The following is an 18,827-nucleotide window of genomic DNA, read 5'->3' as shown; positions in this document are numbered from 1 at the left end:
GTTGCCGGGGAAACGCTCTCTGGGACAGTTCTCATTTTTGTCGTCTAGTTCTTTGTGTATGCCCAGGTGTTCCAGATCAGGTTATATCTCATTCGACCCTGAGATCGAACGCTCTTTTCATAGACAAAAGAATCTTTACAGGCAAATCCTGGCGGGTTCTGGGGACAATAATAATCGCCGAGACCCTCTATCTGATTCAAGTGATTCAGAAGATCCTTCAGATTCAGAATCAGAGATGACGGCACCTAAGAAGTTCAGTGATTATTCGCAGCCAACACTGACAGATTTTCCACACCTTACTCCCACTCTGGCTCTTGATGGGGTGCAATTCGAGATTAAACCCCAATTTATCACGATGATAGAAAGGAAGCAATTCAGTGGAGCTAAGGGTGAAGACCCAAATCTTCATATTGCAGACTATTGTCAATATTGCAATACCATCAAGCAAGCTGGAGTCACACAGGACCAAATCAGGGAGATTCTCTTTCCTTTTTCTTTATGTGGAAAAGCCAAATTATGGTATAATGGATTAAATAGAAATACACTTGGTATAACTAACTGGGAGACTCTTGTTTTAAATTTCTATAATAAATATTATCCTGCAGAGAGGACAACTTTGCTAAGAAGCGCAATTCAAAACTTTGCCCAAGAGCCAGATGAGACTTTGTATGAGGCTTGGGAAAGATTCAAGGATTTGCAGAGGGAGTGTTCCCACCATAATTTAGCACAATGACAGTTAATCCAAGCCTTTTATAATGGGAATGGAAATTTATCTAGAACAATATTGGATTCTGCAGCTAGTGGGAGGTTTATGAACCTTAATGTTGATGATGCAGGTCAAGTTATCGAAGATATGGCAATCTACAATTCCCAATATGGGAATCCTAGAGGGTTTGCTAACAAAGGGAAACATAGTGTTGACTCTGTGTCCTTTTTTACAAGCTCAATTAACCTCTATTTGTCAAAAATTAGATAATCTTAAAACTGCAAATATAGCTAATGTTTATGCAATTAATAATAATTCTAATGAGGCTTTCTGTGAAAATTGTGGAATTGTAGGTCATAGGGAGCAAGATTGTAGGAGTTCCGTGGAGCAAGTCATGCCTTTCAAGCTTATAGGCAGAATGACCCATACTCCAACACCTACAATCCCGGGTTTCAGAATCATCCATATCTTTCCTACCGGAGCACCAATGTTCAAAATCCGCCACCTCCACAACAATCACAGGCGCCACAACAACCACAACAGAAATACTACCATCCCAATGCTGGCCAGAAGAACCAACCACAACAACCCTCCTCATCTTCCGACCCCGCTTTGGTAGAAATTAGAGCGATGCTGGCTAGTATGCAAAAGCACATGGAGAGTAGAGATGCCCAAATTGACTCGATCATAGCACATAATAAAATTGTAGATAATCAAATTGCGCAGATTTCTTCTACTCTACAAGCCCGTCAACAGGGAGCCCTGCCAGCACAGCCAACCAGGCCTACGGATCAAGCCTTCGCAATTACTCTAAGGAGTGGTTTACACTATGATGGGCCCCCTATGCCCAGAAATGATGAACCTGTTTTAATGAACAATGCTAATCTTGATTCCATTAAACCTAACAATGTTGCTAATAGCCCTACAGGGCTAAAGAGTAGTACTAATATTTCTAATAATACATTGCAGGGTACAACTCCAGGGAAAGTAGCAGCTCCAGATAAGAGCAGTAATACTCCAAAGCCGGTTATCAAACTTCCATTCCCCAATCGTCACTTAAAAACAAATTTGGATAAGCAGTTTGGTAAGTTTCTGGAGATGGTTAATGATTTACAGGTAACAGTCCCCTTCACAGAACTAATTACACAAATTCCTGCATATGCAAAATTCATGAAGGAAATATTGACTAGGAAGAGATCTATTAGTGAGGTAGAGACAGTCGTTTTTACTGCAGAATGTAGTGCCGTACTACAAAATAAATCTCCACCTAAACTGAAAGATCCGGGTAGTTTTTCTATCCCTTGTCATATTGGCAATCTAATGACTGATAATGCATTATGTGATTTGGGTGCTAGCGTTAGTGTCATGCCATTGTCGGTGTGTTCCAAGCTAAATATGGGTAAATTAAAAGCTACTAATATTACTCTACAAATGGCCGACCGTTCTTTTAAATACCCCTTAGGTGTTTTAGAGGATGTTCCTGTTAGAGTAGGTAAATTTTATATACCTGTTTATTTTGTTGTTCTTGATATGGCTGAGGATATGCAAACCCCAATTATTTTGGGCAGACCATTCCTTAACACTACAGGAGCAATTATAGACGTGAAATGTGGCAAATTAACACTATCAGTAGGGGATGTTAAAATTACTTTCAATTTGAATAATACCCCTAAAATCCCCATGACAGAGGAGAAGTGTTTTAGTGTTAATGTGGTTCATAATTGTTCTAATAAGCCCCAAGCTCTTGTAAAAGATCCCTTGGAGGCGGTATCTTGTGTTGCATCTTCTACAGATGAAATAGACAAATGGCAAAAGGAAGTTGATGCAATAGAAAGAGCCCTCTACACTGTCGGTTTTGGCTTTGAAGATGAGAAGGTAGAAATAAACAAGCAAGTTGTGGAAACTGAACCTATAGTAAGTGTTCCACCAGATCGAGTTGCAATAGATCAATCCAGTGATAATTTGAAGCAACCATCGGTCAAGAAGAGGTCTCTTGTGAGTAGTAGTAAAGAACCCCCAGTTTACGACAAGGAGGATCCACCAGATAAGGTGAATTGGCGACCCACAGGGCATGTCAGGAAGCCGCGTCGTGGTCTAAATACCGCTCGACTGGGTGAGAAACCACCCGATCAAGCGGTAGGCCAAGGGTCCTAACTTTTAGTCTTGTGGTAAGAGGGTCGTGCGGGACCTAGATAAACCAGCGCTTTGCGGGAGGCAACCCGTATTTCTTGCTTTCTAGACTAGTTTTTCCTTCTTTTTATTTTTATTGTTCTAGAGAGGTGAGGAGAGTGCAATTTTACCTTTCCAAGGTGTTTTTGTACAGGTATTAGATCAATAAGTAAGGATTTTTAAAGAAAAAAAGTTAGAAGAATAAGCATTCCGATTTGGGTACGGGCCCGATCGGGCGAGGCTCGCCCGGCTCGCACCTAAGGGTCGAAATCGAGCGAAAATGTGCCCGATCGGGCAAGGAGTCTTGATCGGGCGCGCAAATGAAGATTTGTCGAAGCTTTATTTCGCCCGATCGGGCGAGGCTCGCCCGATTGGGCGCGCAAGTAAGGAAGAAAATCAAGGGAAATTCGCCCGATCGGGCGGATTTTTGGAGAAATTGAGTGAAGAAAAAAAAAAGATTTGTCGGGCGAGGCTCACCCGATCGGGCAAACAAAGGGCGAATTTTTGTTCGAGTTCGCGCCCGATCGGGCGCGGGTACGCGGCAGCAGAATTCGTCAACTTCGACAGGCCATAACTTTTGCGTTTCTTATCGGATTTTGGCGTATGACCTATCATTGGAAAGCTCAAGTCTACTTTCCAATGCAATTGGAATCACTGCATTATCACTTATACATCAAAAGTTATGATCAGAATAGTGCACCTGACTCAATTTTTATATTTTTCCCACTAACACTCTTTTTCTTTCTTGCCCAAATTTGTTCCATAGAGATGCATTGCAATCCTCGAGGCTTTGGTGAAATTATTGTGGTGATCTTGAGGAGTAGTCACCTTGACTACTAGCTTCCCTCTAAGACAATGAGGACATTGTCTGATTTAGCTTGGGGGGAGGTTTCTCGTGTTCTTATGGTATATCTTTCACTCTCTTTTTGTTTTATTTATTTATTTATTTCCTTTTGGTGTGCTTAGTATAGTTTTTATTTCTTTCTTAGGTTAGATTTATTGCTTTCAAAAAATACAAAAAAATGGAAAAAAATTCAAAAATACGTTCCAATGAATTGTAAATCATTCTTCCCTGTGTCCCATATTTGGAAAATATTGTTTTGATTCTTGGTATATGATGATGACCATTGTGGATTTGTTGATCATGATTTGAAGTTTGATTGCTTAGATATCTAAACATGCATCAATTTTATCCAACTACTTGTGAATATAGTGCTTGACTAGTTGATTAGGTTAGGAACTGTGTGATAGTTCCTGGTATGTCAATGAATCTGAGTATTGACTGGTGACTATGAGTAATGTTTATATGGCTCACCATTATGCACATTGTGGAGGACGAAGGCGTTCATTCTTTTAGGTAGCCTTCAGACGATATTAGATACATTTGTTCCCTTCTTGCTATCCATGTTGTTGCTTGTGCCCTTTTGTTGTTTATTAGCCACATTACAAGCCTATTTAGCCCCATTGGTTACTAGTCCCAAGCTTGGCTTGGGGGAGCTATTAGTTGGTGAGGTAAGGGAGTTGTGGTGTGTATATTATTAGCAAAATGTGGGAATAAAAGAAGAGTGCTTGTTCTTTTGATTTTGTGATTGAAAAAATAAGAATTTGTGTTTCAAAGTTAAATTCCAATGTGAGACAAAAAGAAAAAAAAAAGAGAAAAAGAAAAAAAAAATGTTTTAATGATAAAGTGTTCTATGTGAGGGTTACTCAAAAGAAAAGAAAGAAAAAAAAGTATCAAAATTGAGTTCAAAGTTTGTTTATTCACTCTAGTTCTATATCATCATATCTTTATGAGTGAAATTTGTAAGTGTTGGGATTATGTGATATGTTTGGAGTTATATTCGGTGAACTTTTGTTGGAGTTGAGTATGTTGGAGATGATTTGGTCATTATTTATTTTTGACCTTGGTTTTATTAGGATTTGCTCCCTTAAGCATGGCTTTAAGCTCGCATTTTCCCAAATGTTTCCTACCCTTTTACCCTAGCCTTACATTACAAGCTTTAAAAACCTTTCGACCTTTGTGCGTAGAGTTGTGTGAATGTGAAAGTAGTTGTTTATCAATGCAAGTTATGATTTGACATATTCCGAGTCGACTAGTAGGTTGAGTGTACATCTTTTTAAACACACGAGAGTGTGAGTTGGGAGGGCATTGTTCACATTAAAGGGGTTGGTTGGAGAGCGATCGAGTACATCTTTTACTCGCCACATAAATGAGAGTTGAGTGTGCGAGCACTAGTCTTGAATTCTATATGCTCTTGTGGTTTGCTCTATTTGACAATTGTTAGGGAGGAAGAGTAATTGGATGGATGAGATTGGTTGATGTTGAAGCATGTTTATTAGATTTACCTTGAATTGTTTGTGCTTGATTCTGTTTACTTGGGATGAAGCGTGTTTTATATATTCATTGATGATATCTTTTCTTAGGGACAAGCAAAGGTTTGGCTTGGGGGAGTTTGATGTGTCCAATTTATATAGTATTTTACCCCCATCCCTTGGTCATCATCAGTAGTGTTTTTGGCTCTATAGAGCCACTTTTATTACTAATTGGTGTTTTCTAGTGTTTTTGTAGTTTTGCTTGAGTTTTGTAGGAAATTGCATCTTTGGAGCGTTTTCCGGGTTTTCATGGAGCAACTACAGACATTAGGAGGACACGACCATCTTTGAAGCCCAGGACTGGTTAGAGCCGGTGATTAAGGGCTCGGTGTGTGATACCGGGGTATTTGGACCAAGTATTCAAGACCCGGAGAGGAAATCCGGATTGGGCCGAAGAATCAAGCCCAATCGAAGTCCAAGCCTCGAGGAAGAGACCGGGCCCGATTGGGCAAGCTTACGCCCGATCGGGCGGGCGCGTAGTCAGAGTCATCAGGAAAGGCGCGCCCGATCGGGTGAGCATTATCCCGATCGGGTGCAGCTACCCAGGAGAGTTGCGAAGAAAAAGGCGGGCCCGATCGGGCGGGGCCTCGCCCGATCGGGCGCGTGTTAGCATTAGTAGATTTTTAATCGTCGTTTAAGTTTGTTTAGTTTAGGATTCTTGCTTAATATAAATACTTTTCCATTAAGCAAGTTTAGTATCTTTTTTTAGACTCTTTTTTTTTTACCTTCTCTTTTAGACTTTCTCTCTCTACTTAGATTATTTTCTCTCTCTAAAATTCTCTCAACTTTGTTCTTGCTCAACTTTGTAGTTCCATTGATTTTGGTAACGATTTCTTCTTCTTTAATCTCAGCTATTTATTTTATTTTTTCCATCATGACTTGTTTAATTGCTTTGTTTAGTTTATGTTCGATTATGTCTGAGTAGTTTTCTTTCTAGGGTTCATGGGGATCCATAAGAAATATGAAGGGGTAATTTAGTGTTGTTGATTGTCAATGCTTGATTAATTTCCTATTGATTGATTTAATGCTTTGTGACTAGATTATGCCTGATCTTTTATGCATGAGTTTGACAATATTGATTCGAGATTCGAGAGATGAGAATTGATGTTTAGGTCTAGTTTCAATAGGCAGGTTAATTTATAAATGGTTAAGTCGAGATTCGAGAGATGAGATTTAATACCGGTAGATTAATTCTGTGATTGTAATACGTAGAGAAAGCCCTTTATGATTTGATTAATTGATGCATTGATGATTGATTATTATGTTTTACCCTGAAATATTATTTATTGGTGAACCTATGCCCTAGGTCTTTTATTCCTTGATTTTCCTCCTACTTTTATTCCTTTCCACTTATACTCTTAGTAGTTTAGTTCCCTTTTATAATAACAAATTGGTTACTTGATAATTTAGATTATATTGATCAATTAGGAATAAATTAACTCGTTTCCTTGTGGTTCGACCCTTCTTCCTTATCTGCATAGTTAGTGTATTTAGGTATTTTTTTTATTGGGTGACTACGACTTTAGCCTGTCAGAACCTAAGGCCGCACAGAAGTGGATACTCCATACAGATGGTGCAGCAAACATACGAGGTGTAGGCTTGGGAGTAGTGCTCACATCCCCACAAGGAGACAAGATCGCACAGGCAGTAAGGTGTAATTTTAAAGCAACCAACAATGAAGCAGAGTACAAAGCACTGATCACATGACTAACTATAGCCAGAGACATGAAGATACAACATCTAGAAGTAATATCCTATTCCTTACTCATTGTGAATCAAATCAACGGGGAATATGCAGCAAAGGATACAAAGATGGTAGCATATCTGGAGGTAACAAGGAAACTCATCAAGGAATTCAAGGAGTTCAAGATAGCACAAGTACCTAGGAACTTAAATACTGAAGCAGACGCTTTGGCAAATCTTGGATCAAACATCAACCCTGACGAGTTTGGAGCCATACCACTAGTGCACGTTTTGTCACCAGCTATAGAGAAAGATTCAACCATGAACGTCTATGAAATACAAACAGATCCTGCTGAAAAAGAAGGTAGCTGGACAAAAGCATCTCAAAGACTATCTCACAGACAAAGTCACACCAACAGGGAAAGTCGCAGCTCAAGCACTCACCTTAAAGGCATCCAAGTATTGCTTAATTAGTAACGTACTCTTCAAGAAGTCAGCAGCAGGGCCATTCCTATGGTGTTTAGAAAAGCAAGAAGCACAGCAAGTCTTACAATCACTACACAGTGGTGAGTGTGGAAACCATTCAAGAGGAAGAAATCTTGCCAACAGAGCCCTCAGAATGGGGTACTATTGGTCCAGCATGAGGAAGGACGCCGCAAAATTTTCCAAGAAATGCTTAGCATGCCAGAAACATGCACCATTGACTCATCAACCATCAAAAGAGCTACATCCAACACTAACACCTTGGCCATTCATGAAATGGGGAATGGATATAGTAAAGCTACCCCCCTCATCAGGACAAAGAGTCTACTTCTTGGCAATGACAGATTACTTTTCAAAATGGATAAAAGCTAAGGCATACAAGGACATCAAAGACAAGGACGTCATTTCATTCATCAAAAGGAACATCTTGAGCAAATTTGGCGTACCAGCATAAATCATCACTGACAACGGATCTCAGTTCATCAGCAACAAAACAAGGAAATTATGTAAAGAGTGGAACATTTCCCTTATCACATCTACACCAAGGTAACCACAGGCAAACGGACAAGCAGAGTCAAGCAACAAGGTTCTCATCAACAACATGAAGAAGAGGTTGGAAGGCGCTAAAGAGAAATGGGCAGACGAACTACCTAATATACTATGGGCAGATAAAATGACTCCAAAAGGCGCCACAGGTCACACTTCCTTCTCACTAGTGTACGGATGCGAAGTGTTAATCCTATATGGGCTAATGACTGAAGGCAGAAATCAAGCCGAACTGGTACACAACTTGGATACTGTAGAGGAAATTTGAGAAGACGCGAAAATGAGAATGGCAGCATACCAACAAGAAGTAGCAAGGAGTTTCAACAAGAACGTGAGAGCAAGGGTCTTCAAGGTAGGATATTGGGTCCTTAAAAAGGTGTACGAGAACACAAGAGAAGTAAATGCAGGAAAGCTAGCACCCAACTGGGAGGGACCCTATGAGATCATCAAAGTAGTAGGCAATGGAGCATACAGATTAAGGGTACAGAAGGGAAAGAGGTACAGAGAAGCTGGAATGCAGTGCACCTAAAGCTTTATCATTTGTAAGTAGTGGAGAAAGGTACATAATCGTTACTCCAACCCCTTTTCGTCTTTACAAAAAAAAAAAAGAAAAAACAACAAAAAGAAAAAACTCTTCAACAGCCAGATACAACACGAAAGGTACTCTTCTTTACTCTAAAAACTTAGTCAATTTAGTTTATTTTCACTACGAGTACTGACTTAAGCATCGGAGGGCCGTTGGGGAAACCCACGGCCACCCCTAACCCTGCCCTGTTTTGCAAGGAAAACAGCACAACAAAAAACGCAATGGAGCACAATGCAACTGAAAGCAATACACCGTCCCTGCAGAACAAAGAATGCAAAAACACATACATGTAAGTAACACTACATCCCAATTGCAATACAACCGTAATACAACTGTCATACAACTGTAAATACTACTAAACATAAAAAACAATATAGCATAGCAAACATACTAGAATTACTTAGTTGCATAAAGCAACAAAACAGACAAAGCATCTAGCTGCAACAAGGCAGCACAAAAATAAAAATTATCCAACTACACTTAGGCAGCAACAAACAAACACACTTAAAACATAGAAAAAAGATTGTTCAGAAATGCTAGGTGACACAGCACCACAGAAACTAATTTTCTCCAGTATTGTCAGCAGGGACCTCTTCTTCAGCAGCAGTTTTCACATCTCCGGGACCATCCTTCGCATCCTCGTTCATGGGAGAATTGACCTCCACATCAGCATAGCTCAGTAGCAGTGAACCAGGAGCAACAACCCCTTCAAGAAAAGTCTTCTCAAAGGCATCCTTCTCAACAGCGTAATCCCACGCTTCATGCTTCCCTTCTCGTAGTCCTCCATCATCTCCAAGCGTGCCTTCCCAAAGTAGTAGCTTGCCATGTCAAGAGACTCATTCGCAGCATCCTTCAGAGTACTCTTCAACCCATCCAGTTCAGTACGACACTCCTTATGCTTGGTCCTCTCAGCCTTCAAAGCCTCAGAAGCAGCCTTGTATTTGTCAGCAAGAGTATCACGTTCCTTCTTCATAGCATTAAAGGCCCGAGTAAACTATAGCACTTTGTTCAACATACCTAAGCACGATTGAAGACTCTGCACAAACACATAACTGTATCAGGACAAATAATCTTTCATTCCCATTTTGTTAAATTTTTTTTTGGGAGTATACCATACCTGGAAAGACTGCACAGCAGCCTCTTGAGAAAGATCGACAAAAGTCTGTGAAGACTGGCGCTCCTTAAAGGAGGGAAAAAGCAAGGTGTTCGTATAAGGAGCCAGAGCTTCATAGGAAAAGGTTGCAGCGTCCAAGTCAACATGCATCTCCAACTTCCTCTTAAGACCAGTACGAGGCGGAGGAGGAGGAGGAGCATTCCTTAGTACTATCATCCTTTTTGGAACATCCTCAGGAGTCCTAGAAGAGGCCCGTTGTCTAATACGGTCTATAATGGAGGAAGAGCTAAGCAAGTCATGGGACCTTAACGATCTAGAAGTATCTACAAGACACATAGAAAACGAAGCAAATTCAACAAGGCAATCACAACAAGACAGACTCAACAAAGTAGTTTCAACAAAACAAATTTAACAACGGAATCTCAACAGGGAAATTCAAAAACACACAGAGAAACCAACATACAACAACAGAACAACTAAAAGCAGCAGCATTAAAACAAGGACAAGTTTCATGTGACAAGAAAGACAGACCTTGAGACATAGCATGAGCAACTTTTTCTTCAGAATCAGAATCGTCCAAGGTCTCAATCTGAACAACCGCTTCAGGCTGCATTAACTTGATGAAAGATCTCTCGTCCGTACTCAACTCGTACAACTTGTCAACTAAAGACTGAGATTGAGGACTCTGCTTCAACTTTCTCACTGTAATCATCACGCAAATAAGCCAAAATCAACAAAGAAGGAAAGCAACACAAAGAAATAAGAAAATAAATACCTTCGGCCTCAACAGTGTCAATCAAGAAGTCAGTATCATCACCCAACGAATCAATCTTCACAAAAGAAAAACCTGTGATACCACTTCTTATCAAACACTTTCTCCAAATCCGTCACCAAGGGATCAACACCATCCCTTCAAGCGAAGACCAACCCGACCCTTACCACTAGTTCTAATAGTGTAAGGATAGCACAGATCCCTCACATCCAAAGAGACACCTAGCTTCGCACTTAGCAAATCGAGAATTCGCAAAATTCTCCAAGTCTGGGGCAACAATTGGAAACGTGAAACCCTAACTTGGGACAGAATTTGACGAACAAGAAAAGAAAAGGGGAAAGTGTGCCCAATTACAAAAGGTTACTCAAAGAAACACACCCAACCAGGGGCAGTCCAGTCTGCTCTCTCCTTAAATGACGGAATTTTCACCACCACTCCGTCAGGAAATTGCGCAATAGTGGCGACCTTCTTAACATCATCCTTCGTCATGTGAGAAGGGTAGACATCTTTAAAAGGGAAGACATTTTGCGCGACAAGAGTCGACTTTTTCACACTCTCCTCAGCCCCAGCAAACACCACTTTCACCATTTCACCCATCGCAAAGTACGAGGAAGACAGAAGAAATAAAAACAGAGAAGAGAGAGAAAATACCTAAAGAAGGAAGTTCAAAATTGGGGCAAAGAGTGAAGTCATTTGACGGAAGCTTGCACACCCAATAAATACATCAAGGGAAATAAACCGCCCTTCACAGTTATCAAAATACTTGCCTTAAAACTGCCACCCCACTCCCTTAGTTTTGTTAACCGTTGAAAAACTTCCGAAAATTCGAAAATATTCCAACGGCACCCTCTGATAATTTCCATCTTCAATGCTTGAACATAGAAATTAGGGGCAATTGTTGGGCCCGTTCCACTAAGCAAACCCAATAAACCTAGGGCACACCCAAACAACTCAAGAATACACCAAGAAGCAAGCATCGGCTTGATTAACACAAGTATAGCAAAGAAGATCAGAAAATCAATTAGGAAGATATTTTCCAAGAATACACCTGCTGAACGAGGAAAGGAGAATAAAATCAAGGAGATCTCCCCCGTTTGAAGATATTCTGATATCTCCGTAACCCTAGTTGTTCCTAGGTATAAATAGTATAATTAAACATTGTGACAGGCATGTACGCTCACTCATACATTAATACAAACGAAATATCTTGCTTATTCTCTCGGAATTGAGTCTTTTTGAACAAGGAGCCTATCCTTTCTCAGTATTGTGTCTCTAAACTCTATCTCTTTTAATATAATAGTTTACTTATTGTCTTATTATTGTTCTTGGTTATCGAATTTGATGTTTATGGTTTGACCGTTATTACCCCTTAATTCCTAAGCAAATTCCTAGATCATCCTACTAAGATTTGCCCAAACACCACGGAACCTTCATAATTCGACATATTAGAAAATGAAGGATAATGGAATGAGTCTCCTAGAGGACCCAAATAAAGTAAACTTAATATCCATTGAACCCTGTCTTCGTAACGTAGTTACAATAGCCTCACAATCAGTATGGATCAGAAGGTGCTAGAAACCTCAGCTCGGTTTGTGGCGACACACAAGGCAAAAACACAAGCCATCAATTCAGCCTGCAAAGCAGAGTTGGCCCAACAAACTTGGGCTTCTCCTCCAATAACCCGATACATGCACTAGAGTCTCTAGGATTTTTAGGCACACATCAATCAAATTCGAATCCTTTCCACAAAGATTTATGAAAAGAAAAGGCAGCTAGTAATCCAGGTGGAAGTGATATGTGTAAATCAACCAACCTGCGAGCCTTAACACTCCTGGAAAACCAACCAAAAGCAAGGGCAAAAAGAGAATATGGGGGAAAAAATCCATCACAGAAACGCAAATTAATCCTAGACAGCCAAATGGTCAACAACAAACTAAGAAAGAAATTCAAAGCAAACTAGTCTTTGGATGAAGCAAACCGAGATATCAACTCCACACACCAAACCTCAAAAAAGGGAAGATGGACAAGGTCTAGATGAAGAACTAGCAGACCACAAACCAAAATGCGAAGAACCAAAAGGTAGTCTCGAAAGAGATGAGCCATAGTTTTAGTGGACTAGTTACAAAAGGCATAACAAGGATCAATAGGAATACCCTTGGTTGGAACGCTACAAAAAATAGCCATTTAGAAACAGATCAAAACCATTGCTAATTTGTATGATTATGTCGCTAAAAGTAGTGCGCGACGGATTTTGCAACAAAAACTAACCTGTATTGGCTGATGTCACATTGATCTTCTGCAAAAAATAAATGGTCATTTATTAGTACATTACAAGATGAAATACATGTAACTCACAACAAGCGTAATAAGTTTAATTTCATGACTAACCTGAGGTCTTCAGACTATAATTCACACTATCACCACCGTCTTCAGACTCCAAATCCTTTAAAAATAAAAAACACACAAATTCTCCAATAACATTTTTTTGTTATAATATTAATAACAATATTTTTAAAACAATAATAATACTAATAATATCACTAATCACAAGTTAAATAATAATATTAATAAGTGTAATATATTTAAAACATTAATCACATAAGCAAATAATTAAAAAAACCAACAATAACTAATATCAACAAATAATTAAAACATTAATCACAACAACAATAATAATACTAATACTAATTACTCAATTTATCACAAAATTAATAATAATCACAATAAAAATTATAATAATAATACAAAGATTACATTAATAAATTTGATTAGTTAATCAATTAAAAAAAAAAAGGATCCGTCTAGAATTTCCGGATCCACCAAGGTGGATCTGCTTAAAATTTCCGGATCCACCTAGGTAGATCCGGAAATTTAACGCGGATGTTTTTATTTCAAAAAAAAAGTACAAGGACTTACGGAATCCTCCGACGATGCCTCCAGTGTACGATCGTTGTTGTCGTCCATCGTCCAAAATCCGTTGCTAAAGCTTCATAAATTTTTTTTTTAAAAAAAATCCTTCTATGTCAAAAAAGGCAATATCGTTCTTCCATGTCAAAAAGGAGCGATGCCCTGTAAATTGGGAGTGTTGTTTTGCAGTTCAAAACTGTAACTATTTTTCCTGATTAAACTTACTTTCACTGATTCTCTATTATTTTTATAAATAAATTAAATATATGATCATAAATGGATCTTATTTTAAAGAACTTTTTATAACGAATTTTATGCTGGAAGTGGAACCGAGTTATAAGGTATTTATTAAAAGTTATGATGAATTTTGTATATATGATATATAAGAAGTATATCGATAATAAAACTCTATACAACATTTTTATCTTCAAAAGTCTATCCAAACTTCGATTACTTAGTATCACATGTGTCAGAATAATACCTATTTATGACCTACGTGGCGTGACACTTGGCGAAAAACTGGAATGCCAAGTTTCGATGTCTCGTCGCTTGGCTGCGAGACCAGCTTTATTTATTACACTACTAAAAATAGGCCAAATTGCGACCGCTGCAAACGGTCGCAAAAAATAGTGAAAACGGTCGCAAAACATAATTGCGACCGTCAATGGTCGTAACATGGCGGTCGTTATTATCTTGGTCGCAAAAAAAAAAAATTACGACAGTTTGACGGTGGCAGATTTTTAACGACCGTTTTAACTATTTTCAACGACCGTTAAAATAACGGTCGCAAATATTAAAAATTGCGACCGCCTTATGAAACGGTCGCAAATACTGAAATTAGCGACCGTCATAAGCGGTCGCTAAAAGTATTAAAAAAAACAAAAAAAAAGAAAAAGACCCACCTACCCACCCTTAACGCAGATCCACCCAAACCAGATCCCACCCAAACCACCACCACTGCCCACCCTAAACAACCACTAGCCGCCTCCGCCGCCCTCTACCCACCATCACCTTCAACCACCAATACCCACCACCACCCACCTACCCTTAACCCAGTAAAAAAAAATCACCTAAATAAACTCGAACAAAAAGCAAACAAAAACGAAATAAAACAACATCAAACAATCAAACAATTTCGAACAAAAATCAAAAAACGACATAATTCGAACAAATTTATCAAAACAATTTAACCCACAAATAAAATGCACAAAAATTAAACCAAAAAACGAACAAAAATTAAATAAAAAAAATCGCCCAAAAATTCAACTCAATAATTATACCCAAAAAAAATAAACCCACAACAATTAAACCCACAAATTAGAACAAAAAATTCGACAAAAAATCAAACAAAAACGAAATAAAACCCTCATAAATCGAACCTAAATTCGACAATTAAACCCACAAATTCGAACCTAAATTCGACAAGTTCGAGCTCAAAATCAAACCAAAAATCTATGAAATTCGAACAAATAAAGAATAAATTCGAACAGAATTAACAAAAACTCAAAATAAAACCAAAATCAAAGGAATTCGAACAGAAACGCAAACAAAAATCGATCACAAAATCAAACAAACATGGAAATTCGAACGGAAAATGAAATTCAACCACAAAATTCGAAAATAAACAAAATTTTCAGAAAAATAAACATACCTTTCACAATATATCTTCCTCTTTAGGTTAATATGGTCAAATTCGACCAAGAAAACTCCAGATCTGGAATTTTTAAGGTCGAATTTGACCATAAACACCGAACTTCGTGTGTTTCTTTTAACGGTGGGCTTTGCTTGTGACGGTGGCTGCTCTATTTCGGGTTGGTGAAGGAAGGAGATGCGAGAGAAAGAGAAAAAGATGAGGGTCTTTCACTGGGAGGTGGAAAAAGGAAAGAGAAGAGAGAGAAAGAAGGGTGTGAGAAAAGAGAGAGGAGAAGAGGATGCGTGAGGAGAGAGAGAGGATAGAGAGTAGATGCAGACGGCTGCTTCTAATACTAGGGTTTGGGTGATCTCCTTTAATACCCTTTTTTTAATTAAAAAAGCACTTCTGCGACCGATATGACGGTCGTAATTTTGCGACCGTTTCTCAAACGGTCGTAATTAACGCATTTTGCGACCGGTATGGCGGTCGTAATTTTGCGACCGTTTCTCAAACGGTCGTAATTAACGTATTTTGCGATCGCTACTAACGGTCGTAACCGAATTAATTTAATTTTGAATAAATTTTCACATGCATTTTATTTTAAAATATATTAAAGCACCTTTGCGACCGTTTTATAACCCAAAAACGGTCGCAAATGTGCGACCGCTTTAAAAACGGTCGCAAATATCATTTTTTGCGACCGTTTTCATGACGGTCGTAGAAAAATGGTCGTAATTCGACCAAATTTTAGTAGTGTTAGTAACTAGTACGTGCTCTGGGCGTTGCCCCGGATACCATTTTAAAGGGTGTACTAATTATGTGCCCAGGTGATGCCTGAATTATTGATAAAATTTTAGGATAAACTTTTTGGTTTAAATGTTCATTAATGCGGTCATGTAATCTCTTTTGATAATGCACGATATTTGGACATAGTATATCTTATTGCTTACTTATAGTATAGTGTACTTTTTGTAGTTTTGTTTGTATGTAAATATCTTTGTTATTATTGACTTGAAATAATAGTTATTGAACTTAAATTATTTTTACTGAATCGGAAGTATTTTTACCAAACCAAAATTATTTTTAATGATTAAAACTTATTTTTATTGATTCTCTATTATTTTTTTAAACTAAATTAAATATATTATAAATGGATCTTATTTTAAAGAATTTTCTAAAAAGAATTTTATGTGGAAATAATACCAAGTTATAAGATATTTATTAAAAGTTATGATTAATTTTGTATATATGGAATATAAGAAGTATATCAATAATAAAACTCTATACAAGATTTTTATTTTTTAAAATTATCCAAACTTTGCTTAATTAGCATCATATATGTCACAATAATACCTGTTTGTTGCCTACGTTGAATGACACTTGGCGAAAAACTAGAATGCCAAGTGTCGTTGTCTCGTGGCCTGGCTACGAGACCAGCATTATTTATTAGTGATATGATATGATATGATTTTTTTTTTTTTTGAAAAAAAGGAAAAATATTAGAGGGTTATTTTGGGAAAGTAAAATTCATCACCCAAAACCCCCCTTTCACTTTATATATAAAATAGGATAATTGTTTTTTAAATTAAATCTATACTATATATTAAAAGGCATTCCTACAAAATTTAGGTGGCACGTGCCGATCTCCTCAAGGCGTTCCTTAAGAAATTTAGGTGCCAAGTGGCGCTTTCCTCATTTAATCCGATTTTCACTCCATGTCTAAAAATATGGTTCTTACAAGAGTTGAACTAACAACCTCAAGTTTAAATTCCAACGTGTTAGCCACTAAGCTATTACCATATTACATGTCATTCAATAAAAATTAAATATGAATAAAGATTTTTATCATAAATATAACGCAGTAACTCAGGGCATCGCCTGGGCCTAACACTAGTTATCTATTACTATGTGATGGTTAAAATGTACGGAGTAACACTTAAAAAGACAGCAGGACTTGCAAAACCACAAGGGCGTAAGGAGAACTTTTTAAATAGGAAAAATTGTCATGATTAATCCAACTTTGCTCCATTCGTCAATATTAGTCCCAACTTTCGTTTATTTTTTATTAATCTCAACTTTGTACCCAATCAGCTCCCATTGCACCCAAATGACTAGCAATTGGTTAAACAGGGTAACATTTGTGTGTTGGTTTTGTTTTTTTTTTTTTTTTTTTTCTGTGCACGTGTGTCAATATTTAACTGGTTAAAAAAAAGAAAAATGTAAAAAAATATTAAAATCCCTAAAACTAACCAAGCCACCACACCCCAACCATCAGCAACGCATCACAGTCCAGCCCCTGCCCCACCTGCGACGCACTAGCCCACGACTACCGAAAAACCTACCCCAGTCCTCAATGGTCGTTTCACCACTAAAAACAACACCCTCTCCCCAAAAACGACCATCAAAATTCGTCATAAATGGCCGAAATTGGTCGGTTTTGGGGTTGAATGGTTGATTTCAACCCTTTAACGGCCGATTTCGGCCGTTAGTGACCGATTTCGTGGTTGTTGAAGGGAAAGGGGTTTCATTTTAGACGGTTTAGGGCTGCGGGAATTGGAGGTGGGTGGGTTCCGATGGTCAGGGCTGGGGAGAGGGGATGGGTTGCGTTGTTCGGGGTCAGGGAGAGCCGGAGAGGGGATGTGTAATCACTAGAGTGGTGGTCGCAGCCGTGATATCAAATCCGGCACCAACCAGCAGCGGCCGCATCAACACTACTAGAAAAGTGCCGATTTCCGACGGAAAAAATCCCTCTGAAACTTCCTGTTTTCCGTCGAAAATAGGGTTTCCGACGGAAAACAAATCTGTCGGAAAATTACGACGAAATTTCCGTCGAAAACTTCTACCAAAAAAAATAAAAAAAAAACCCACCCCACCCACCACCACGTCCAACCCCCACTGCTACCCTACAAGCCGCCACCACGCACCGCACCATCTAAACCAACCAGACCCAAAGCCGCCACCACCACCTTAACCCATTCAACCCTAACCCACCTAACCCGAACAAACCCACCAACCAGACCCACCACGACCCTAACCCAATAACCCAGATCTACCAACACCTTAACCCATTCAACCCTAACCGCCACCCACTAAATTAACCCACCCCACAAAACCAAACCTAACCCAGACCCAAACCCTAACCCAGACCCGACCTAAAACACCCAAACCCCTAACCCAGACCCGACCTAACCCAGACCTAAACCCCTAACCCAAACCTGACTGAACCCTAACCAAACCAACCTTCTCTCACCACCCTAACCCACCCCACCCTAACCCTAACCCTTGGCCCTGGAGGCACCCAACGCCACCTCCCTCGACCTACCCTTAAACTGACCCTAAAACCACCAACGAGCCACCAAAACCCAAATTTTTTTTTTAAAAAAAAAACTTTAAAACTAAAGAAAGAACATCAAAAACATCAGAACATACCTTTAATTTTAAAATTAGCTTCGAATTTCACCGAATTTAGGTTAATAAGGCTTAATTCGACAATAAAAACTCTACATCTAGAGTTTTGACTATCGAATTTAACCTTAAAAACCGTATAAAATAAAAAACGTAAGACAATTGGCGCGGCAAGGGGATTCATAGGGGTGGCAGCGGCGTGAGACGACGGCGGTTGTGGGTGAGATGACGGAGAAAGAAGAGAAAGAGGAGGGAGAAGGAGAGAGAAAGAGGAAGGAGAAGGATAGGAAAGAAGAGAAAGAAACATCAGAAGAAAGGAGAGAGAATAAAAAGGGGGAAGTGAAAAAAAATGGTTGAGGGTGAAATAAAATGGGGGCTGAATATTAGGGTTTGAATTTTTTTTTTAAAAAAATATATTCCAACGGAATATTCCGTCGGAAATTTCCGACG

Source organism: Chenopodium album, chromosome 15, assembly GCF_948465745.1.
Source record: "Chenopodium album chromosome 15, dcCheAlbu1.1, whole genome shotgun sequence".
Taxonomy (NCBI): Eukaryota; Viridiplantae; Streptophyta; class Magnoliopsida; order Caryophyllales; family Amaranthaceae; genus Chenopodium; species Chenopodium album.
This window is presented reverse-complemented; position numbering follows the sequence as displayed.